The 24653-nt window shown below is 39.7% G+C and overlaps 1 long non-coding RNA gene across 1 annotated transcript in view; it reads left to right on the top strand.

Moving 5' to 3' along the window:
• Positions 1 to 24209, top strand: part of LOC125098617 (uncharacterized) — a 72530-nt gene extending 48321 nt beyond the window's left edge. Inside the window, exons 2-4 of the long non-coding RNA XR_007126896.1 lie at positions 22211 to 22255; positions 23051 to 23117; positions 23945 to 24209. This is a non-coding gene — a long non-coding RNA (uncharacterized LOC125098617). The remainder of the gene's footprint in view (positions 1 to 22210; positions 22256 to 23050; positions 23118 to 23944) is intronic.
• The last annotated feature ends 444 nt before the right edge of the window (positions 24210 to 24653 follow it).

The following is a 24653-nucleotide window of genomic DNA, read 5'->3' as shown; positions in this document are numbered from 1 at the left end:
GCATAAAACATTCCTATGTACTTTTTTAATATATTAACAAAGTGTAATTAATAATATATATTGTTAATATTGCCAACTTTCAAAAATCCTCTTGGTATTTCTACATGAATTCCTTCATTTTGCTCTTTATTTCAATTAATATGTGCACTTTAAAAGGATCCAGACTTTTCTAAATGTTACTTGTGTGTGTATGTACACTAAAAACTTTTTAAAATTTTTTCATTTATTTATTAGAGAACACAAGAATTGGATGAGGGGCAGAGGGAGAAGCAGACTCCCCGCTGAGCATAGAGCCCAATGTGGGGCTCAATCCCAGAATGCTAGGATCATAACCTGAGCCAAAGGCAAACGTTTAACCATCTGAGCCACACAGGCATAACTACTACTTTTTTTGTTTATTTGTGTGGGGGTGGACAGAGCTATTTTCCCCACACTGCCAAACAATTCTCTGATACCAGTTTGGTGTTCTAAAATTCAAGTAACCTCTGGCACTGTGCACCTGAAGACATGTCAGATCCCACAGATTAAAGACTCAGTCCCAACAAGAGTACCTGTCCACGCAATTTGGATGCCAGTTGCAAGTCCGGATTGTTACCTGTGCTTCTGACCAACTGGGCTATAGATCAGAGGTTCCATTGACCTCCTCAGGTTTGAGTAATATGCTAAAGTGATTCACAAAACTCAGAGAAGTGTTTTACTTAATAGAACACCAGTTTATTATAAAGGATATAACTCAGGAATAGCCAGATGGAAGAGGGCAAGGCACAGGGAAGAAGCATGGAGCTTCCATGTCCTCTCCCAGCTTGCCACTTTCTGTGAATCTCCGCATGTTCATAAACCTAAAATCTCCACAAACCCCAACCTTTCGGGTTTATGTGGAGGCTTTATTACATAAGCATGAATATTAAGTCACTGGCCATTGGTGATTGATTCAACCTCTAGGCCCTCTTCCCTCCCTGGAGACTAGGGAGTGGACTGTGCTATTGTGATTTATAATAAATGCATATTTGGTCTTTGTCCCTAATTCCGGCACAGAGCTCATAAAACTCTTGAAATTTCCTAAGCAATAAAACAATGGGAGCATCTTTTGCTATATTTGGTCTCTTGTCTTCAGTTTCTGAAATCATTTTGAAGCTTTTGCTTGTCTTTTTACTTGTAACAAGTACCTTTCAACCGCAACTGAGTTTATGTTCCTGAGGTGACTTGGAAATCCCCTAAATATGGGGTAGTTGGTTGCTACGGGAACCAACATGATTAGAGAGTTGAAACTTTCAGTTCCACCCCTTAAACTCTGGGGAGAGGGGAAAGACTGGAGGGTGTGATTGGCAACGGAAATTGGGGAGAGGGGCAGTCTTGTAGGATGCAGCCCTTAACCTGTAGGATCTGACACAGTTTCCCAGTAAGTAGTATCGGAAATGACTTGAACTGTAGGATACCCAACTGGTATCAGAGAATTGGCACCTGAGTTGGTGGTAGGGGAAAAATACCCACACATTGGAAATGGTGCAGAATCTTTTTTTTTTTTTTTTTAAATTTTTATTTTTTCAGCATAACAGTATTCATTATTTTTGCACCACACCCAGTGCTCCATGCAATCCGTGCCCTCTACAATACCCACTACCTGGTGCCCCCAACCTCCCACCCCCCCACCCCTTAACAAAATTCTCAGATCGTTTTTCAGAGTCCATAGTCTCTCATGGTTCACCTCCCCTTCCAATTTCCCTCAAATAAGTGAAACCATATGATAATTGACTCTTTCTGCTTGACTTATTTCACTCAGCATAATCTCTTCCAGTCCCGTCCATGTTGCTACAAAACTTGGGTATTCATCCTTTCTTTCTTTCTTTTTTTTTTTTTTTTTTTTACAGCTTTATAAACATATATTTTTATCCCCAGGGGTACAGGTCTGCGAATCGCCAGGTTTACACACTTCACAACACTCATCATAGCACATACCCTCCCCAATATCCATAACCCCACCCCCTCTCTCAACCCCCTCCCCCCATCAACCCTCAGTTTGTTTTGTGAGATTAAGAGTCACTTATGGTTTGTCTCCCTCCCAATCCCATCTTGTTTCATTTACTCTTCTCCTACCCCCTCAACCCCCCATGTTGCATCTCCTCTCCCTCATATCAGGGAGATCATATGATAGTTGTCTTTCTCCGATTGACTTATTTCGCTAAGCATGATACCCTCTAGATCCATCCACGTCGTTGCAAATGGCAAGATTTCATTTCTTTTGATGGCTGCATAGTATTCCATTGTGTATATATACCACATCTTCTTTATCCATTCGTCTGTTGATGGACATCTAGGTTCTTTGCATAGTTTGGCTATTGTAGACATTGCTGCTATAAACATTCGGGTGCACATGCCCCTTCGGATCACTACGTTTGTATCTTTAGGGTAAATACCCAGCAGTGCAATTGCTGGGTCATAGGGTAGTTCTATTTTCAACATTTTGAGGAACCTCCATGCTGTTTTCCAGAGTGGTTGCACCAGCTTGCATTCCCACCAACAGTGTAGGAGGGTTCCCCTTTCTCTGCATCCTCGCCAGCATCTGTCATTTCCTGACTTGTTAATTTTAGCCATTCTGACTGGTGTGAGGTGATATCTCATGGTGGTTTTGATTTGTATTTCCCTGATGCCGAGTGATGTGGAGCACTTTTTCATGTGTCTGTTGGCCATCTGGATGTCTTCTTTGCAGAAATGTCTGTTCATGTCCTCTGCCCATTTCTTGATTGGATTATTTGTTCTTTGGGTGTTGAGTTTGCTAAGTTCTTTATAGATTTTGGACACTAGCCCTTTATCTGATATGTCATTTGCAAATACCTTCTCCCATTCTGTCAGTTGTCTTTTGGTTTTGTTCACTGTTTCCTTTGCTGTGCAAAAGCTTTTGATCTTGATAAAATCCCAAAAGTTCATTTTTGCCCTTGCTTCCCTTGCCTTTGGTGATGTTCCTAGGAAGATGTTGCTGCGGCTGAGGTCGAAGAGGTTGCTGCCTGTGTTCTCCTCGAAGATTTTGATGGATTCCTTTCTCACATTGAGATCCTTCATCCATTTTGAGTCTATTTTCGTGTGTGGTGTAAGGAAATGATCCAATTTCATTTTTCTGCATGTGGCTGTCCAGTTTTCCCAACACCATTTATTGAAGAGGCTGTCTTTTTTCCATTGGACATTCTTTCCTGCTTTGTCGAAGATGAGTTGACCATAGAGTTGAGGGTCTATTTCTGGGCTCTCTATTCTGTTCCATTGATCTATGTGTCTGTTTTTTTGCCAGTACCATGCTGTCTTGATGATGACAGCTTTGGAATAGAGCTTGAAGTCCGGAATTGTGATGCCACCAACTTTGGCTTTCTTTTTCAATATTCCTTTGGCTATTCGAGGTCTTTTCTGGTTCCATATAAATTTGAGGATTATTTGTTCCATTTCTTTGAAAAAAATGGATGGTACTTTGATAGGAATTGCATTAAATGTGTAGATTGCTTTAGGTAGCATAGACATTTTCACAATATTATTCTTCCAATCCAGGAGCATGGAACATTTTTCCATTTCTTTGTGTCTTCCTCAATTTCTTTCATGAGTACTTTATAGTTTTCTGAGTATAGATTCTTAGTCTCTTTGGTTAGGTTTATTCCTAGGTATCTTATAGTTTTGGGTGCAATTGTAAATGGGATGGACTCCTTAATTTCTCTTTCTTCTGTCTTGTTGTTGGTGTAGAGAAATGCAACTGATTTCTGTGCATTGATTTTATATCCTGACACTTTATTGAATTCCTGTACAAGTTCTAGCAGTTTTGGAGTGGAGTCTTTTGGGTTTTCCACATAGAGTATCATATCATCTGCGAAGAGTGAGAGTTTGACTTCTTCTTTGCCGATTTGGATGCCTTTAATTTCCTTTTGTTGTCTGATTGCTGAGGCTAGGACTTCTAGTACTATGTTGAATAGCAGTGGTGATAACGGACATCCCTGCCGTGTTCCTGACCTTAGCGGAAAGCTTTCAGTTTTTCTCCATTGAGAATGATATTTGCGGTGGGTTTTTCATAGATGGCTTTGATAATATTGAGGTATGTGCCGTCTATCCCTACACTTTGAAGAGTTTTGATCAGGAAGGGATGCTATACTTTGTCAAATGCTTTTTCAGCATCTATGGAGAGTATCATATGGTTCTTGTTCTTTCTTTTATTAATGTGTTGTATCACATTGATTGATTTGCGGATGTTGAACCAGCCTTGCAGCCCTGGAATAAATCCCACTTGGTCGTGGTGAATAATCCTTTTAATGTACTGTTGAATCCTATTGGCTAGTATTTTGGCGAGAATTTTTGCATCTGTGTTCATCAAGGATATTGGTCTGTAGTTCTCTTTTTTGTTGGGATCCTTGTCTGGTTTTGGGATCAAGGTGATGCTGGCCTCATAAAATGAGTTTGGAAGTTTTCCTTCTATTGCTATTTTTTGGAACAGTTTCAGGAGAATAGGAATTAGTTCTTCTTTAAATGTTTGGTAGAATTCCCCCGGGAAGCCGTCTGGCCCTGGGCTTTTGTTTGTTTGGAGATTTTTGATGACTGTTTCAATCTCCTTACTGGTTATGGTCTGTTCAGGCTTTCTATTTCTTCCTGGTTCAGTTGTGGTAGTTTATATGTCTCTAGGAATGCATCCATTCTTCCAGATTGTCAAATTTGTTGGCGTAGAGTTGCTCATAGTATGTTCTTATAATTGTCTGTATTTCTTTGGTGTTCGTTGTGATCTCTCCTCTTTCATTCATGATTTTATTTATTTGGGTCCTTTCTCTTTTCTTTTTGATAAGTCTGGCCAGGGGTTTATCAATCTTATTAATTCTTTCAAAGAACCAGCTCCTCGTTTCGTTGATTTGTTCTATTGTTTTTTTGGTTTCTATTTCATTGATTTCTGCTCTGATCTTTATGATTTCTCTTCTCCTGCTGGGTTTAGGGAAATGGTGCAGAATCTTAAAGAAGCTTTCTAATCCTGAAATTGTTTAATAATGGTTTTAAATATTTATAAATATTTCTTGATCTTATGTCATATTCAGGATTTGTAATCGCTTCTCGGCCTTTTGGCTAAGATCAAGTGCAGGATTTGTGATGCCTTTTTGGTTTGTGTTTTTGCATGTCAGTTGAAAACATCTTCTCTGAAATGTTTTAAAAATTTAGCATGTCCTACCTAAACATGCATTCAAAAAAAGTAATCTTCCAACTCATTTGGCATCATCAACCAATCACCCAACAACGGGAGTAGGGAAGAGGAAGGGGAGCATAGAAAGAGGAGATCACAGGAGAGACATCCTGTCAGCAACTGAAAGGGGAGCAGTAGGCAGGCATCTTGTTGCTGTGAAGTCAGCACTCTCTGGGATAACACTTGCTCCACAGAGCCCATGCACTTCTGCTTGTTTAGAAATTCTACTTAAGTCTCAAATACAATTTTAAAATTATGTGTTATTCAATATTTGGAAGTTGAATGTTAATTTTATATATCCACAGAGAAACTCTGTGCCAGTTTGTGAACTAAGACAGTTTTAAAAATGAATGTGAGCATATGCTGTTACTGTGTAGTTACTTCTAAACATCTATCCTGGGGCACCTGGGTGGTTCAGATGGTTGAGTGTCTGCCTTTCTCTCCGATAATGAGCTTGATGCAGAACACTCTTGCAGCTTTATCGGCTTGCCTTAAATTATAGTTTCAGGTCCTAGGATGGAGCCCCTACTTCAGGCTCCCAACTCAGCGGGGAGTCTGCTTTTCCCTCTCCCTCTGCCTCTCCCCCTGCTTGTGCTCTCTCTGCATCTCTCTCTCTCAAATGAATAAATAAAATCTTAAAAAAGTAAATAAACATTTCCTAGCTGCAAGTGATATATGGTTGAAGAAAGAAATTTCAGTTAAAAGTAAGAATATTATAATGTGATTCATATCACAAACACTGGAATGGACTATGGGCTGATTTCCCAGGAAGGTACTAACTGTAAAAAATCTAAAAACATTTAGTATTTAACCAAGGCATTAGGACCCTTTCTGGATATTATCATATTTTTAAAATAAAAATTTAGAATTTTTAAAGGAAGGATTATTTTATTCTTTTAAGATAAGGTGATAGATAAACTTGTTAATGAATCTTTAATACACTCACACTGACCACATGTCACTTAAAATGGATAGATAATTGTCTTCATTTGTTCCCTGATATCTACTACCCAAAAAATGTTCTAACAATAAGTGTGAAATCTTAACTGAGAACTTACAGATCTAGATCGCACTGATAATAGTGCTTTTTAAATATGAGTGAGTATACTGTCCCCCATTTTTTCTTTGTATTTAAGACTAAAAAACAATGGAATTAAAAAGAAAAAAACTTCATGAACAAAGATTAAAAATAATCTCCTGTCTTGTTTTGTATGAATATTGCAAATTCTCATCAAAACAACTCCACAACTTGGCAGAAGAGCTAAGCCAAATAAATGACATAGGTGAATTTAAAAAGTGGATTTTCACCCTAAGAGTGAGGGTTTCACTTAGCTGTCTGTCAAGCAGGCTCATATTTTCCAAATGGAGAGGGGGAGGAATGATTTAATTATTGCAGACGGTCTGGCACCACTGAAGGTTTACTAGCACCTGTCTGAGGATTTGTTTTCAAGACCCTGCTCAGCAGGATTCTCTGTTTTACCTCCACTAAGTCATTCACACTCTCAGGGGCCTTATTTTTTTCATCCCAAAGCTCACATTTAATTTTATTGTGCTCTTTGGCTAGGTTACACAACTAGGACTCATGGTTTTTGTTCTTAATATTAAATAGGCTATTTCTAGAATTCACTTCATCAAAAGAATCCAATATAATCTGGAGAGGATACTATCATGACTTAGGTAGTTAAAGGAACCATGCTTTTAGAATGATTTAAACTCAATCATTGATCATTTTCTCTAACCCTTTTTTTCTCTTCAGCCTCATACTTTTTCTTAAAATCATAAAATATGTGCTACTGTAAATATATTTTGCAACTAAATTTTTTTACATTTTTTTATGGAAGGTCACTCAATATACTATATTAGCAATTTAATTTTACCCAATATTAACATTGTACAAGTTATTAAAATTTTATTGCCAATAATTTCCAAAGGCAGTTTTAATTAATAAGCATTGAATATTCAACATTATGATACCCATTTTTGAACTGTAATTTCTCTTTGTTCAAATTACTTTTCAGTGCCCACCAATACTGTCTTAAAGCACTACAAGTTTCATGTTATGGTATATAAATGATGGTAGATTTAAGACAGGGCATGTTCAGATTTGAGTTTGTAGAGGTCAGTTCGCTTAGAAAGTATTGATCATTCTTAGAGCTGGTTTCTATTAATGGATTACTACTGTCAATCCTATTTTGCTGACTGGCAGCACACTCAGAACCTGGGATTTATGGACCATTACTAAACAGGCCTCCAGGCTTCTGTGTTGCTGATATTCTCCTGTTTGAGGTCCCGGACAAGTCTCTAAGCAGTTATTGCTATTTAGAATTAAAGGATGTTGGAAAGCTCTGACTATATTGATTCTTAACGGACTTCTTTAAAAGGCAAGATGAACTTCTGCCCAGGGGAACTAATCTAGCCAAAGTGCTAAATTGTTCAGGGAGGTACTGAGCACAAAGTCTCTGCATGTGAATCATCCTTGATCTTTGATCCCTCCTCTGGTAAATATTTCGATGGTGGGAACAGCCACATTCTGCATGGTCCCTGATCCCATGTAGTTTCTCTGCCTACTGAGAGCTGCCAAGGCAACTCAGGTAAGAGCTTAACATTTCATTTTCATATTCTACTTGGGTGGGCTGTGTCACATACAACTTCGCAGCTTTTCCTTGGACTCCATGTTCAATTTTATTTGCTTATTGATTTTTAAATGTTTATTTATTTACTTAATACGCAATGACCACAGGATACATCAGTCAAGTGTAAGACTTTTAGGTATTTCCATAGGGTCACATTATTTTTTGTTTAAGATTTTATTTATTTGAGAGAGAGCAAGAGAGAGAGAAGAGCCAACACAAGTCGGGGTGGGGCTAGTGGCAGAGGGAGAGGGAGAATCAGGCTTTCTGATGAGCAGAGAGCCTGATGCAGGGTTCGATCCTAGGACCCTGAGATCATCACCTTAGCTGAAGGCAGATACTTAACCGACTGAGCCACACAGACACTCCATGGGTCACATTATTTTTTGTACATCATTAGTTTAAAATATATGCCTCTGTTTTCCACTTTTCCATTTCAGTTAACTCATTTGAAGTGTCAAATCCTCGAAAGCTTTTGTACAGTGAAGGAAACCACCAACATAACAAAAAGGCAACCTACTGAATGGCAGAATATATTTGGAAATGATATATCTGATAAGAGGTAATCTGATAATTGTTATATGATATATAATGACATAATAATGATATAATAAATGATATAATCTGATAAGAGGTTAATATCCAAAACATAAAAAGAATGTGTACAACTCAACATAAAAAAAAAAATCAATTAAGAAATCAGCAGAGGACCCGAATAGGAATTTTTCCAAAGAAAAAATACACATGTCCAAAAGACGCATGAAAGATGCTCAACATCACTCATCATGAGAGAGTTGCAAATCAAAACCACAATGAGATATCACCTTACACATGCCAGAATGGCTAAAATCAAGAAAATGAAAAATAACAAAAACATAACAAATGTTGATGAGGTTGTGAAGAGAAAGAAACCTCATAGACTCTTAGTGGGAATGTAAATTGGTTGCAGCCACTGAAAAGAGTGTAGAGGTTCCTCCAAAAAATTAAAAATAGAAATACCATATGATCCAACAATTCCACTACTGGGTATTTACCCAAAGAAACAAAAACACTAATTAAAAAAGATATATGAGCCCTTATATATATTTCAGCATTATTTAAATAGCCAAGGTATGGAAGCAACCTAAGTGTCCCTTGTAGATGAATGCGTAATGAAGATGTGGTATATATACACAATGGGATATTGCACAGACATAACAAGAGAATGATATTGAGGTGACTTCATTATGCTAAGTGAAGTAAGTCGGACTGAGAAAGGCAAATAACACATGATTTCACTCATATATGGAATCTAAAACTAAATGAACAAACAAACAACAGAATCAGACTCATGAATACAGAGAAAAAACTGATGGTTGCCAGAGGGAAGGGGGCTGTGGGATAAGTAAAATGGGTGAAGAGTAGTAAGAGATACGGGCTTCCAAGTATGGAATGAGTATGTCACGGGGATAAAAGGCACAGCATAAGGAATATAGTCAATGAGATTTTAATAGTGTTGTATGACGACAGGTGTTAGCTACACTTGCAGTGAGCATAGCATAAGGTATAAAGAAGTTGAATGACTATGTTGTACACCTGAAACTAGTATCACATTGTGTGTCACTTATACTCAAATAAAAAAGGTTAAAAAATGAAATGTCAAATCTTTGAAGAACTCAAAAGCAAAACGTTTGCTAGTATCAGCAGGCATTCAGACACTTGCGGCTTGATCGGCTTGCCTTAAATTATAGTTTCAGGATGTGGTGGAAGAGGCAAGTGACCAAGTTTTGCCTTTTGGAAGGTTCAGAGGGTGTCACCCCTGTGTTTCTGTGCAGCTGTCATGTACCAAACACAACTAAGTTCAAGAAACCTGAAAAAGATACTACATTTTTTTCTTTAAGAAAGTGCTTTTCTAACTTTTTTTCTATTAAAAACTTTTTTAAGATTTTTAAAAGAGGGGCGCCTGGGTGGCTCAGTGGGTTAAGCTGCTGCCTTCGGCTCAGGTCATGATCTCAGGGTCCTGGGATCGAGTCCTGCGTCGGGCTCTCTGCTCAGCAGGAAGCCTGCTTCCCTTCCTCTCTCTCTGCCTTCCTCTCTGCCTACTTGTGATCTCTCTCTGTCAAATAAATAAATAATATCTTTAAAAAAAAAAGATTTTTTAAAGATTTATTATTTATTTGACAGAGAGGAACACAGAGGGAAAGGGAATAAGAGCTGGGAGAATGGGAGAGGGAGAAGCAGGGAGCCCAGTATGGGACTTGATCTCAGGATCCTGGGATCATGACCTGAGCCAAAGGCAGACACTTAACGACTGAGCCACCCAAGCACCTTTTTTTTTTTTCTTTTTAAGATTTTTAAAAGTAATCTTTATTCCCAACATGGGGCTCAAACTCACCACCCTGAGATCAAGAATTGTATGCTCCACTAACTGAGCCAGCCGCATGCCCCAATTTAAAAATTCTTAAACACATTCCTACATTGTCTATTGCGTGTGCATATTACTCAGTGAAGAAAACAGGGGAAGAGAGAGATATAGGAAATGTTCTACATGTTGTAAAGAGAATACTATCTAGAAAGAACAGGATAAAAATCTGCAGACAAAGTGGTTCTGCTATGGCAGATGAACTCAGGTTAGGATCTGGGGATAGTGCTGAAGTGATTCATAAGTTCTCTTCTAAGTGCAGAGGAAGGGCAGGGTTGAAGGGTGTAGGATAGGAGGACTGGAGCTTCTCCTTGGTGCAGAACACTCAAGTGCCATGTGCATTCTCAGGGCTCCATGATGCTGGGCACACACCTCACCCCAGTTAGATCACCCGCCTGGGTGATCTCCACTTCCCCAGCTCTGCTGCTGCTCCTGGAGCTGTTCTCTACCCAGGGCACCTCCCATACTTATTCAAAAGCCGTGGCTCTTTTGACTCCTGGTAACAGAAGAAGACAGCAAACAAGACTGCTCAGATCTCCCTGACCGTGTCTCATTAACCCCCAGCCCCACGGGCTTGCTTTTCCTGCTGCCTGAAAACACCAGGCACATGACTCTATCTGGGGTTTCCTTCTTCCATTCACGGTCTGTTCAAATGTCACCTCATCAGAGGGCCTTTCCTGGTCGTCCCATATGAAGTAACACCTACATCACTATCATGACACTCTTTAAAATGTTTCATAGTACCAATTATTGTTGATATTGTTCATTTGATTACTTGTCAGTTGACTGTCTTCCTTCACAAGGATAGTGAGTGCATAACCTCAGGCACCTGGTTGGTCTCATTCATTGGTGTAGACTCACAATCCAGAACACTGCATGCAATAGTAGGTGCTCAGTAAGTGGTTGTTAATGAGTAAATAAAATGTTGACTTCATGTAACACCGGCATCATGGGATTAGGCAATATTGCTCAATCCTCCTTCAAAGTAGGTTTCAGCCAAGGCTAATCTATGTCAATAAAGATCTTTCTCCTAACCTGTCAGTTACATGAAACCTGTCTACTCCATAGGGGAAAGTAAAAGCTAGACCAGGTTTTCTGAGGTGACTGTTTAATAAAAAAGGAAGTTGACAGAGACAATAGATAGTGCCTAAAACTGAAGGTTAAGTAAGGGAAATGTGATTTGAAGCAGGTCTGGGTTTCAGACTCCTTTCCTTAATTGCAGTGCATAGTATGATATCAGAATTCTTAATTAGCATGTCCTATTTTTTTTAAGATTTTATTTATTTATTTACAGATGGAGATCACAAGTAGGCAGAGAGGCAGGCAGAGAGAGGGGAAAGCAGGCTTCCTGCCAAGCAGAGAGCCCAATGTGGGGCTCGATCCCAGGACCCTTGGGATCATGACCTGGGCCGAAGGCAGAGGCTTAACCCACTGAGCCACCCAGGCGCCCCTAGCATGTCCTTTTAAAACCCTTTCTCCTTTCTCCCTTCTTCTCTCCCTCCCTCTGATACCAGGATCTCAGAATCAAGCATTGCCATATCATAGAATAATCAGATCACTTTCAAAAATACCACAAAATGTATACATCAAGAAGTTACATTTTCTCTTCATTTTGCAGACCACGTCCCTATTTCCAACCCAGACAAAAACCTCTTAGTGGAGCTTATTTCTGTGACTCTCTGGAGTCTATGACTGCCCTCTTCCCCAGACAGCCTGCATATACAGTGTCCCTTCCTCCTGAGGGAGGAAGACATGTACTCAGGGATCATGTTATCCATGGTGTGGCCAGGGATGCTCCTGAGCTGGCCCGACCCCCACCGTTTCTGTCCTATGCCTTCCTCACATCTACCATCCTGTCTGCAGGTTTCTGCTTTCCAGCTCCAAAATCTGTGTGGTGCTTAGCAGCCTGAGGAAGTACCACAGCAACACTGCCTCTACTATGAGCCCCACTGCTCCCTTGGACTGCTTTTGCTAATCACAGACCAGAATTTGGGGAAGGAGAAAATGTCCTGACCTCAGATTGTGTTGGAAGAAGAGTTCATCTGTGAGTACGTGGTCCAGTTGAAAGACACCACACCCTGGGCCCTGAGTGTCTTCAGATGGAGCTCACCCAGGGCAGGGGCCTATAGGGCCAGGACTGAGCCTACTCCTGAGATAATGAGGAGGTGAATGAGGGCTTTGGTCTTGCATTGAGTCAAATTAATCCCTCATTAGCCCATTTTTTGGTCTAAAAATGAGACTGCAATTGTTATTCTCATTAAGGAACATATCCTTGAGAACTTGAAACTGAGCCACAAGCAGTAAGTAAAGGAAAGGGGACATGAAGGCTATGGTTAGAACTTCCTGCTTTTGGGGCCACAGGCCAGGTGTGGAAGCCAGAGTCCTGCTGGTTATAAATAGAGGTTTACCCAAGCTTCACAGGGCTCTAGAGTATGCCAAAATGCCTCAAGGATGTGAATCAGGAGATGGGCCTGTCAAGGCTGGCTAGGACTGGCCTTGCAGAAATTAAACTCTCCAGGCTACTACTTAAGACTCAGACACAATTTCAGGGGAAGTAGTAGAACCAAATAAAACATAAACAGTGACTCACCTCCACCTGGTCAGTTCGAAACTTTTGTGTCTGTTTTGCCATTTTATCTTTTTTTAAGTAGGCTTCACACCCAGCATGGAGCCCAATACGGGGCTTGAATTCATGACCCCGAGATCAAGACCTGAGCTAAGATCAAGAGTTGGACGCTTAACTGACTGAGCCACCCAGGAAGCCCTGCTTTGCCATTTTGATAGGGATTGCATTGAATCTGTAGAATGCTTTGGGTTAGTGTGGACATTTTAACATTATTCATTCTTCCAATTCATGAGCATGGACTATCTTTCCATTTTTCTGGGTCCCACAGCCATATATCCACTTGTGTTTATTTGAGCAACAATGGAATGTTAGGCTTCTTTTTTTTTTTTTAAGACTTTATTTATTTGACAGAGATCACAAGTAGGCAGAGAGGCAGGCAGAGAGAGGGGAGGAAGCAGGCTCCCCGCTGAGCAGAGAGCCCAATGCGGGGCTCAATCCCAGGACCCTGGGATCATGACCTGAGCCGAAGGCAGAGGCCTTAACCCACTGAGCCACCCAGATGCCCCAAGGAATGTTAGACTTCTTATGCAGAACTGCTTAGCAGGTATAAAATACATATTTATTTGTTTGTTTATTTAACTTATTTAATTTATTATTTTTTTAAGTAGGCTCCAAGACAGGGCTTGAACTCATGAATCCTGAGATCAAGACCTGAGCTGAGGGGTACCTGGGTGGTTCAGTTTGTTAAGCATTTGCCTTTGGCTCAGGTCATGATTCCAGGGTCCTAGGATCGAGCCCCGGTGGGGTGGGCTCCCTGCTGAGCAGGGAGTCTTCTTTCTCTTCCCTCACACCCCAGCTCAGGCTCTCTCTCACACGCTCACTCTCTTTCTCTTAAATAAATAAATGAAATCTTTGGGGAAAAAACAAAAACAAAAACAAAACCTGAGCTGAAATCAAGAGTCGGAAGCTTAATCAACTGAGAGACCCAGGCACCCTTAAATACATATTTAATTTTAGAAATAAAGGTCAATCAGATCCATGTCCTTAAATTGTACACGCACACACACACACGCACACACGCACAGATATACATACATTACACATATATTTTTTCATCTCATTAAGGTTTACTTGACAAATGAAATTGTAAGATATTTAAAAGCACATATTGTGATGATTTGATAAATACATGCATTGTAAAAGGAATCTGCCCATCTAGTTACTCATAACATCCATTGCTTCACATTTTTATCTTTTTTACTTTTTGGTGAGAACATTTAAATCTACTCTCCTAACAAATTTTATTTATACAATACAATGTTATCAACCATAGTTGCCTTGTTTGACATTAGATCCCCAGAATTTATTCATCTTACAGCTGGAAATTTGTACCCTTTTACCAACTTTTCCCTATTTCCCTCATTTCCTAGCCTCTACCACTGGAGCCATTTTTCTGCTCTTTCTGTGACTTCAAATTCTTCTCTAGATTCCACGTATAAGTGATTCCATGAAGTAGTTGTCTCTCTGTCTGACTCATTTCACTTAGCATAATGCCCTCAAAGTCTATCTATGCTGTTGTAAAGAGCAGGATTTCCTTTTTCTCATGGGTGAATAATATACCATATTTTATATAATATTCCATACTATGTATATGATATTTAATTTATGTAATAAATATATATTATGTAACAATATAATGATATATATTTATAATTAAAATTATATAATTTATATATTATATATAATATTCCATAGTATATATAGATATTAATGTATCCCCCCAAAAGAAAATGCATCTCTTCTAAGGTAGTAACCCAAGTAAACCACACAGAAAAAGAACAAAACGAGTAGGATGCAAGGCTGAGGAAGAGACAACGCCATGAAGGGCAGCCCACAACAGGTTAGAAGCCAATCTTTTGTTGGTAATTGGTGTAAGTCATTGGAAGAAACACCACCATAGGAATACAAAGAGAGTGACTCCTTCTTCTCTCTAGGGTCATCCTTTTTGCAGTTCCAAGAAGACAGATTCTGTTTTTCTGTTTTTCTTGACCCTCGGGACTCTTTATTCACAACCCCACACAATGTTATGAAGGCCATCTTTAACCTTTTGAGTAGGGTATTAGTTTTCCATAACAGGGTTTGCCCCACGGCTTTCCTCCCAGCTGGATTTGGAGTTTGGTCTCTCAGCTGGACTCCAACCAGAAGTGTGTTATCTTCTCTTCATCTGCTACAGCTAGTTATGTCTCCCCAAAATTCATATGTTGAAATCCTATCCATGTGTACCTCAAAACTGTATTTGGAGATAGGACTTTAAAAGGATAGTTAAGGTATTGAGGTCATTAGGGTGGGCCTTAACACAATATGACTGGTGCCTTTATAAGAAGAGATAAGGACACAACATACACACAAGGAAGATCAGATGAAGATTCAGGGAGAAGAGGGCCATCTACAAGCCAAGGAGAGAAGCCTTGGAAAAAATCAGCCCTGATGACAATTTGATCTTGGACATCTAGTGTCCAGACCACGAGAAAGTAAATTTCTACTGGTTAAGCCACCCCATAGAACTTCATTATGGCAGCAGTAGCAAACTAATACAACCATCAACCCAGGTGTGAGAACAGAATTTTACCTACTCTTCCAGCCATTAGGCTTAGCTTATTTGTAACAGATTTTTTTATGAAAGATGTTTGTTAAGATGATTGTGGTGTTTCTTGTTAAAAGCACAGGACTGGTGTGTCTCAGTGGTTCAGTCGGTGAAGCGTCTGCCTTTGGCTCAGGTCATGATCCCAGGGCCCTGGGATGGAACCCCTCTCCCCTCTGCCTACTGCTCTGCCTAGTTGTGCTCTCTTTCTGTGTCAAATAAATAAATAATTTAAAAATATATTTAAAAAGCACAAAACTTTGACATGTCTTTTTATTGCAGATGTGTTTGTGTGTTCCAAGCCATTATTTCTTGAAAATGCTTCCAAAGAAAGGATGTTCACTGAACAAATAGCATGGTTAATGTGAATCTACTGGCAAAATAGTTGACCTGTAACAATTGGCTATATTTTTTAACTTTAAAGTTTCAAAACCAACAAGCATATGACAAGAGTCTCAATATCACTAATCATTAAGAAAATATAAATCAAAACCACAATGCAATAACATGTCACATCCATTAAGATGACTACTATAAAAAACTCAAACAGAAAAGAACAAGTGTTGATGAGGGTATGGAGACACTGGAAACCATATACACTGTTGGTGGGAATGTAAAATGGTGCAAGAATTATGGATAACAGTATGGCGGTTCCTCCAAAAAATTAAAAATAAAATTACCAGCAATTTTACTTCTGGGTAAATCCCAAAGAACTGAAAGCACAATACCAAAGAGATAGTTGTACACACCCATGTTCATAGGATTATTATCCACAATATTCAAGAGGTGGAAGCATCCCAAGGTCCATTGACACATAAATTGATAAACAAAATGTAGTATATACATACATTGGACTATTATTCAACTTTAAAAGGAATGATGTACTGATGTGTGCTATGACATGGTTGAAGCTTGAAGACATGCAAAGTGAAATAAACGTCACAAAGAGACAGATACTGTATGGTTCTCTTTAATGAAGTACCTAGAGTAGTTATATTCATAGAGACAGAAAGTGGAATGGTGCTGCCAGGGACTGTAGGGAGGTAGAAATAAGGAGTTAGTGTTCAGTTTTACAAGAAGATAGAGTTTTAGGTTTACAAGATGAAAAAAATTCTGGAGATGGGTTGCACAATGGGTGCACAGGGTTAACACTACTGAATTGTATGCTTAAAAATAGGATGGTATATTTTATGTTAGGTGTAATTCCACAATTAAAAATTTTAAAGATATAAAACAGCTTCAAGGATTTCTAAGCAAGGAAGTCTTGGGCCTTATTATGTCATGGAGAAAAAGAAATACATCCCATAAAAAACAATCCTGAATGGATCTGACAACTTTGCTGTGTGTATAAAAGTCATTTTCATGTACAACTCAGGGAGTAGCTTTTAATTTTCCAGAATACAGAAAAAAAAGGGGGGGGAGCAGGAAGTCTTTTAAAAAGTCACATTGTGCCTATTAATGTTCTGCCTTGATTCCTCAAAATGTTTTATGGAACACACTTACTAGCTGCCAGTGGAAAGCTCTTGCTGGATCATTTTTCACCTGTCGGACTGTCTGGGGTGGAGTTTAAGACACGAGATGCTTCAGTGCAGAGGCGGAGATCCTTGCCCATGGTTCTCTCCTTCAAACAATTATAGAATCTCTCTTTTTATGGGCCTTTGCTCCACAATGTTTTAATTATTGGTAGCTCATTAGCCGTCAGTGTTTTACTTCTTATTTCTGATGATCATTTTCATACTCACTTTAACAACTTCATAGTCAGTTTCTGTCTGCATTTGCAGCCATGGAGCATGAGGTAAATAACAACTGAACCTAAGTAACTGCTTTCCGGGTTTGGTGTTGACTATCTGTCTACTCATCTGGCTTACAAACTATAGGATTTAGGTCATAGTCTGTCATTGCTGCCTATAGTACATTAAAAATACTTCCGTTATTATTAATGTGCCTAAATCTACCAGTGAGACCCCTGGAGAAAATAACTATTCTGGGCATGGCCCTTACGCTTCAGAAGTATTGTTTAATAAATTATAGATTTATTGAATCAGACTTCTGTCTAGCTTTATAAACCATTTTCTTAATTTCAAAAACAAAAGTAAGTCATGAAAAATGTAAGGTATCACTCTTCAAGGTGTTGTAGATAGAAAACTATTATTTTACTGAGATGTATATACCCATTTCATATAAAAATTGAGAAAGTTCTGAAAAAAATAGGATTTCTCCAAATTTACTACTCCTCTGGAACTCCAAGTTGAAAGAGCTTCTGGGGTAAGGAGTGCCATTGGATCCTTCCACTCAGATGTGAAGGGGCTACAAAATGGACCTACAAATGGGAGCTGCCTGTAGATTAGTTCAAAAATCCAGCTGGCTGTATTTTACTGGTAGCAGAATTTTCACCTGCATGTATCCTCTTGTACAATTATGATATTCTAAATGGTGCAAGACAATAATCATCCCGAAGAACTATAATACTACTTGAAAGCCTCTTCTTTTCTTTTTTCTCTTCTCTTCTCTTCTCTTCTCTTCTCTTCTCTTCTCTTCTCTTCTCTTCTCTTCTCTTCTCTTCTCTTCCTTTCCCTTCCCTTCCCTTCCCTTCCCTTCCCTTCCCTTCCCTTCCCTTCCCTTCCCTTCTTCCTCTCCTCTCCTCTCTTCTTTTTCTTTTTCTCTTCCTCTCTTTCTCTTTTTGTGTTAGAAACCCATTTAATGTAGATGCGGAGTGGGGAATGCCCTGGGATGGGGTAAGCTGGCAAGGTAGGCAGTCCCACACCTGATCCCAAGAAGACATGCTGGGTGGTGGCGGCCGGTCCAGTCACACCAAGGGTAGTACAAGGATGGCCCGAGCAAGGCAAACCCACCAGAGGACCTATAGGACAGCCCTTGAGAAGATATCTAAGCTAGGTGGTGAGTGTCCAGACCACAGCCCCCCTAGCCCAGGGAAGCAGGGTTGGGGCTGACTGCAGGGCTTCTAGAGCCTAAGGACTGGGATCACTAGGGGCCTTCCAGAGCTGCTGCTAGAACTCATGACTTGTCTGCAGGTTGGACTCAAGAAGTTCCTGGTGGCAGGCATGGACATGATCATTCTTCTCCTCCAGATGGTTCAGACAGCAGTTGATCTGGTCCAACATGGAGCTGATGGTAGCTTATTTTGCTTCCCAGAAGCTGTCGTTCTTGCCTCCCTCGCTCGCTTCCACGCAGTAACATTACAGACTCAGGCACCCGCAAGGACCTTTCAATGATGGAACAAAGCAACGTCACACAGACAGCAGGTGCTGGCAAAAAAAGGAGATGTTGTGAAGGCATATTTTCAAATAAAATTCCTAAGTTTCAGTAGTTATATTTAGCACACCAGTTTAAAATATTATGTGGCTTTGCTAATTTTTAGCAGCTTTGTTGAGTTTTCATTTATATACTATAAAACTCACTGATTATAATTCAGTGATTTTTGGTAAATACACAGAGTTTGTGCAATTATCACCACAATCCAATTTTAGAACATTTTTATCTCCCCCCCCAAAATCCCTTTTGCCTATTTTCAGTTAATTCCTACCCCTTCCACAGCCTTAGGAACCACAGAACTCTATGGAACCTCTCCAACTCTATGAATTTGCCTTTTCTGATCACTTGGTATCAATAGAATCACATAATATGTGGGCTTTCTCATCTAGTTTCTTTGGCATAATACTTTTGAGATTTATTCATGTTTTAGCACATATCAGTATTTCATTGCTTGTTAGCTAAATAGCATTCCATAATGAATATAACATTTTAATGCATTTACCTCTTTTTATTTCAAAGTGCTTTTTTTTTTTTTTTTTTTTTTTTTTAAGTAATCTCCATATCCAACTGGGACTTGAGCTCACCAGCCCAAGATCAAGAACCGCATGCTTCTCTGGTGGGTCCACCAGATGCCCCTAACATATCCTAACACATTCATCTCTTGACAGACATTTGGAGTGTCTCCAATTTTGGTCTATTATGGATAAGAATGCCAAGAACTTTTACATACATATCTTTGTGTGGATACATGCTTTTGTTTTTCTTGGGTGAAGTTCCAGGGGTGGAATTATTGGGTAACAGTAAGTGCCTGTTTTAATATTTTCAGAAATTGCTGAATTCTTTTCCAAAACAACAAAGCAACTATGCCATTTTACATTCCCACCAGCACATATGAGGGTCCATATTCTCCACATCCTCAACAATGCTTGGTATGGTCTGTCTTTTTTGTTATAGACTTGATATGTGGTTTTTATAAGTAATGCTCTTTGTCACTAGATTCCTCTCTGAAGGGCCAATCACACTCTTTCTCCCTGGGTGGGGATGGGGGGTGGGAAGTAGGATGCCAGGAAATGAAAGATGTTATTTTTATTGGTGGTGGAGCTAGACTGGAGAATGTAGCTTGCATTTGGAGCAAGAAAATAGGGATGCTAATAATGTCATCTCAATTGAAATTATCCACCCCAAACTGCAGGCTTCTTTCACTTTCCCCTACCCCCAAGGGTCCCAGACTGCCCAGTGTGGCCACCTGGGAGAGCAGAAAGCCATGAGCAGAGAGCAAGGAAATGGGCACTGAAGTCCCAGGGAAATCATAACAGATAGATTTCCAATGACCAATGGATGTCAGACACCGACTTCTCCCTGATCAGGTAAATCAATTTTTATGTGAAGAGCCAGGTGAAAGGCTGAAATTGGTCCTCAGATATAGATCCATTTTGAGGAATAGAGTAGAAATCCCCACTTAGAAATATGAGCAAAGAGGAACAGAATCCCCCTCAAACATATAATGATTGTTATTTCTTGCTTATACACATATGTAGAACTTTAGTCTCTGTTTTCTAGCAATATTGACTTTGATACTAACACTTTATGTGTACATAGAATTTATCACTATGTACAATGCTACCACGTAGGTTATCTTGTTCCACACTCACAGATGGGAAACTGATCTCCAAAGGATATGATAGCTCATGAGTAACAAAGCTTGACCCTGTGCTAGGTCTCTGGCTCCAAGTCTGTGTCTTTGCCTGCTCACATTTGCTGATCAGCTAGGAAGCAGGAACTACCTTTACAAAATTTATGAAATTTCCTGGTGTGACTGCTTACTTTTAAAAGGCAAAACATAGCCTCTGCCTTTGGCTCTGGTCATGATCTCAGGGTTCTGGGATCAAGCCCCACCTCAGGCTCTCTGCTCGGCCGGGGAGTCTGCTTTCCCCACCCTCTCTGCCTGCCTCTCTGCCTACTTGTGATCTCTGTCAAATAAATTAATTAAAAATCTTTAAAAGGCAACGTGGGGCACCTGGGTGGCTCAGTTGGTTAAGCCACTGCCTTCAGTTGTGATCCCTGAGTCCTGGGATCGAGTCCCATATCAGGCTCCCAGCTCCACAGGGAGTCTGCTTCTCCTTCCGACCTTCTCCCCTCTCATTCTCTCTTTCATTCTCTCTCTCTCTCTCAAATAAATAAATGAAATCTTTTTTTAAAAAAGGCAAAACAGGGGGTGCCTGGGTGCCTCAGTCATTAAGCGTCTGCCTTTGGCTCAGGTCATGATCCTGGGGTACTGGGATTGAGCCCCACATCAGTCTCCCTGCTCTGTGGGAAGCCTGCTTTTCCCTTTTTCACTCCCCCCTCTTGTCTTCCTTCTCTCACTGTGTTTCTCTCTGTCAAATAAATAAATAAAATATTTTAAAAAATAAAAGGCAAAAGAGTATTTGACATATAGAATCACAAATTAAAGCAATATTATTAAAAACAAACTGTAGCAAAATTCATATGGGCATTACCAAAGTGAACAGATTTTCACAGTGCCAGAGCCAATAGAATTGCCTTATGCATACTATGATGTTTTATTTCCCACCAGTAATCTGCATGAAAATGACTTCCTTGAGAAACACAACTGTGCTAGTGCCATATAATTACATTGTGACTCAGAGTTCCTTACATCAGGGAAGCACACTCCAAATAATTATTTCCATTCAGCTTTTCTGTGGCTCCTACAGACACTCCCATCTATACATGTTCTAATGAAATGTTCCCAAATTGGGTCCCGTGTAACACTAACGTCCAGAGAGTTAGTAACAGATGTTCTATGAAAATAAAATATTTTCTGGCCAAATAATTTCCAAAAGATATTGGATTAACAAAAATTTAAGTCAGTTTTTTACTATAAGGAATCTCTGAGCCTTTATTATGGCATTGTACATGTGAATTTTCAAAAGGGAATATCATGTGTTTTCCCACATCAATTGATTTTGGAACTTTTCTCATGGAATACCTAGCAATATATGTGGGGCATTGTTAATTTCCAGGGGACATCTATGAATATGTAGCTATATAGATATATTTTGGATATATCTAAAAAATGGATAAAACTGCCAAGTATGGTGAGGAGAACTTGAGATTTTGAATTTGATAAGGTGAATGTTTTTATATTAAATATATTAATGGTAATATTAGGACCACAAAGCTTGGTTACTTTAAATGTTATGAAGATGTAGTAAGAATAGATATCATCAAAAATAGAGTCCATTTTTTTACTATTAAAGTTGAGTCAAGAACTATTGTTGGGGCGCCTGGGTGGCTCAGTTGGTTGGGCGATTGCCTTCGGCTCAGGTCATGATCCCAGAGTCCTGGTATCGAGTCCTGCATCGGGCTCCCAGCTCCATGGGGAGTCTGCTTCTCCCTCTGACTTCTCCCCTCTCATGTGCTTGCTCTCTCTGTCTCTCTCAAATAAATAAATAAAATCTTAAAAAAAAAAAAAGAACTATTGTATCTTGTGTTCATCTTTCCCCAGATCCTGAGAGATGGAAACCATTACCCTCAATTGGTCAACAGAAAAGTTAGCTAATTGGAGTAACTTTTACTGAGAGCACTCATCTAGTAAGTCACGGAGCTGAGGTTCGAAGCAAAGTTTGCACAGCTCTATACCCTATTTCCTGTACTTTTCCATTCTAAAATGTAACTTCTACTTTGAATGACTTAATGTGCTGTACCTATCAGAGATTTAACTAATGAAGATTGTGACCATGTAGAAGTTATAACTTTTCAAATACACAGAAAAGGAAATATTATTCTAACATTAATTTTCTTGTTCTGGGGTTTGGCAATTAGTTTGACACAACCCTTGAGAAATCAGAATTTTCTGGAAACAAAATAGAAGCATTGTAAATGAATTTAATATAGTAACACTTAATAGTTCTTCTAGAAACACAAAAACAATTCTAAATGTTGTAAAAAAAAAAAAAAAAAGCTGCGAAGTGCAGCTGTAAATTCCTCCATATCGGGTTCTAGTACCAGGTGCCATGGGAAAAGATTGAAGTGGCGTGTGTGTGTGTGTGTGTGTGTGTGTGTGTGTGTGTGTGTGTGTGGTGTTACTTGCAGAAAGACCAAATTAAAATAGGATGACTTTTGGGGCACCTGGGTGGCTCAGTGGATTAAAGCCTCTGCCGTCGGCTTGGGTCATGATCTCAAGGTCCTGGGATCGAGTCCCGCATTGGGCTCTCTGCTTAGCAGGGAGCCTGCTTCTCCCATCTCTCTGCCTACCTCTCTGCCTACTTGTGATCTCTCTATCAAACAAAGACATAAAAAAAAAAAATAGGATGACTTTTTCTTTTCTCCTCATTTGTACTCAAAGGTGGGAAATGGCTGTATGAAGAGATGATCTCCAAGAACCTTTAAAGGACTAAAATGGCTTGACCGAGGTAATCATGAAAATAAAGAATGGGCTATGGGGTCATGGCTTAGGCCAAGAGAGCTACATCTGATATTGAAGGGTTGTATTTTTGATGAGATGGTAATCCTCTGTGTCATTCGGAGAAGAAATTCTGAGCAATAGGGCTGTGAAGGGTAACAGTCTAGCACAGCAGTTCAGTCTAAACTCAGTCAGGCAGCTCATATTCATGTGCTAGCTCACCCTTCAATAACTGTGAAAACCTGGCTCTGCTAGTTGATGTATTTAAGCTTGATTACCCTCATCTGTTTCCTAAAGACAGCCATACTTCACAGGGCTCGTGTAAGGCATACATGAGACAGCATCAGTGATGTGCTCAGTCCACTGCCTGGCACTTAAGGCAAGTATCATAGACAGCAGCAATACAAGTATGATCATTAGGAGTCAGATTTTAACTCAAGTTAAAACTTCCTAACGAGGGGCACCTGGGTGGCTCAGTGGGTTAAAGCCTCTGCCTTCGGCTCAGGTCATGATCTCAGGGTCCTGGGATCGAGCCCCGCATCGGGCTCTCTGCTCAGTGGAGAGCCTGCTTCCTCCTCTCTCTCTCTCTCTCTCTGCCTACATGTGATCTCTGTCTGTCGAATAAATAAATAAAATCTTTAAAAAAAAAAAAACTTCCTAACGACATGAGGTAACTAATTCTGGAGGTGCTAAATCTTAGTCTGGATGATCCCATCTTAAGGAAGTTACAGAGAAAGTCAAAGATTGCAGGCAGGTTTGTCCTGTCTCAAATTTTCTGACTCCTCCTTCTCTTTCACTGGATGACTCACTCATACTGAATTGCCTTTCCACTTTCAGACTCGGAGGAACAGTAGGTGATGTGGGGATTGGCTCCCATGTGGCCGTACAACAAGAGCCAGAGTGTGGGAGTTACCTGCCTGCAGGGAGAACCTTGGACAGTGAGAAATGAGATGCAGGAGGGAGCTGAGCAAATAAACTCACCCTCTGCTTTGGACTACTCCCGAGTCCTGCATGTGGACAGGCAGGTTGTTCTCCAGCTGATGCCAAGTGTTGTCATGTGTCATGCATCACAGTGTGTCATATATTTCCTTGCCTAATTTTACCTTTTTCCTCACCTCACTATTCAGTTCCTAATATTTATTTGAGAGGTGCACACTCAGGACAGTGACCTAGAAACAGTGACCTGAGTGTGCACCTCTCAAATAAATATTAGGAACTGAAACCTTACTTGTGGCTCTACTTTCTAGAAGATCTGGGCTCAAAAGGTGTTTCTTACAAATCTGAAATTCACTTTTATTGCAAAGCTAAATTTTGACTCTCATCTCATCAGACAGGACATCATATAAAAAGCAACATCAACTGACCTGTCTAGGACTTGTCCACCTCTGTAATAAACTAATCACATCTTCATATTAGACATTATACATAATAATTGTGAGGTCATGAAACTGGAGTGGCCTCTTTTTTTTTCATGTACATTATGATACTGTTACAGGGGACACTAGTCTCATGCAATCCAGGGCACTGATTATTGTTGAAGAACAAG

The sequence above is a fragment of the Lutra lutra genome, chromosome 4, assembly GCF_902655055.1.
Source record: "Lutra lutra chromosome 4, mLutLut1.2, whole genome shotgun sequence".
Classification (NCBI taxonomy): domain Eukaryota; kingdom Metazoa; phylum Chordata; class Mammalia; order Carnivora; family Mustelidae; genus Lutra; species Lutra lutra.
The sequence above is the reverse complement of the archived record's forward strand: the minus strand, read 5'-3'. Positions and strand labels throughout refer to the sequence as shown.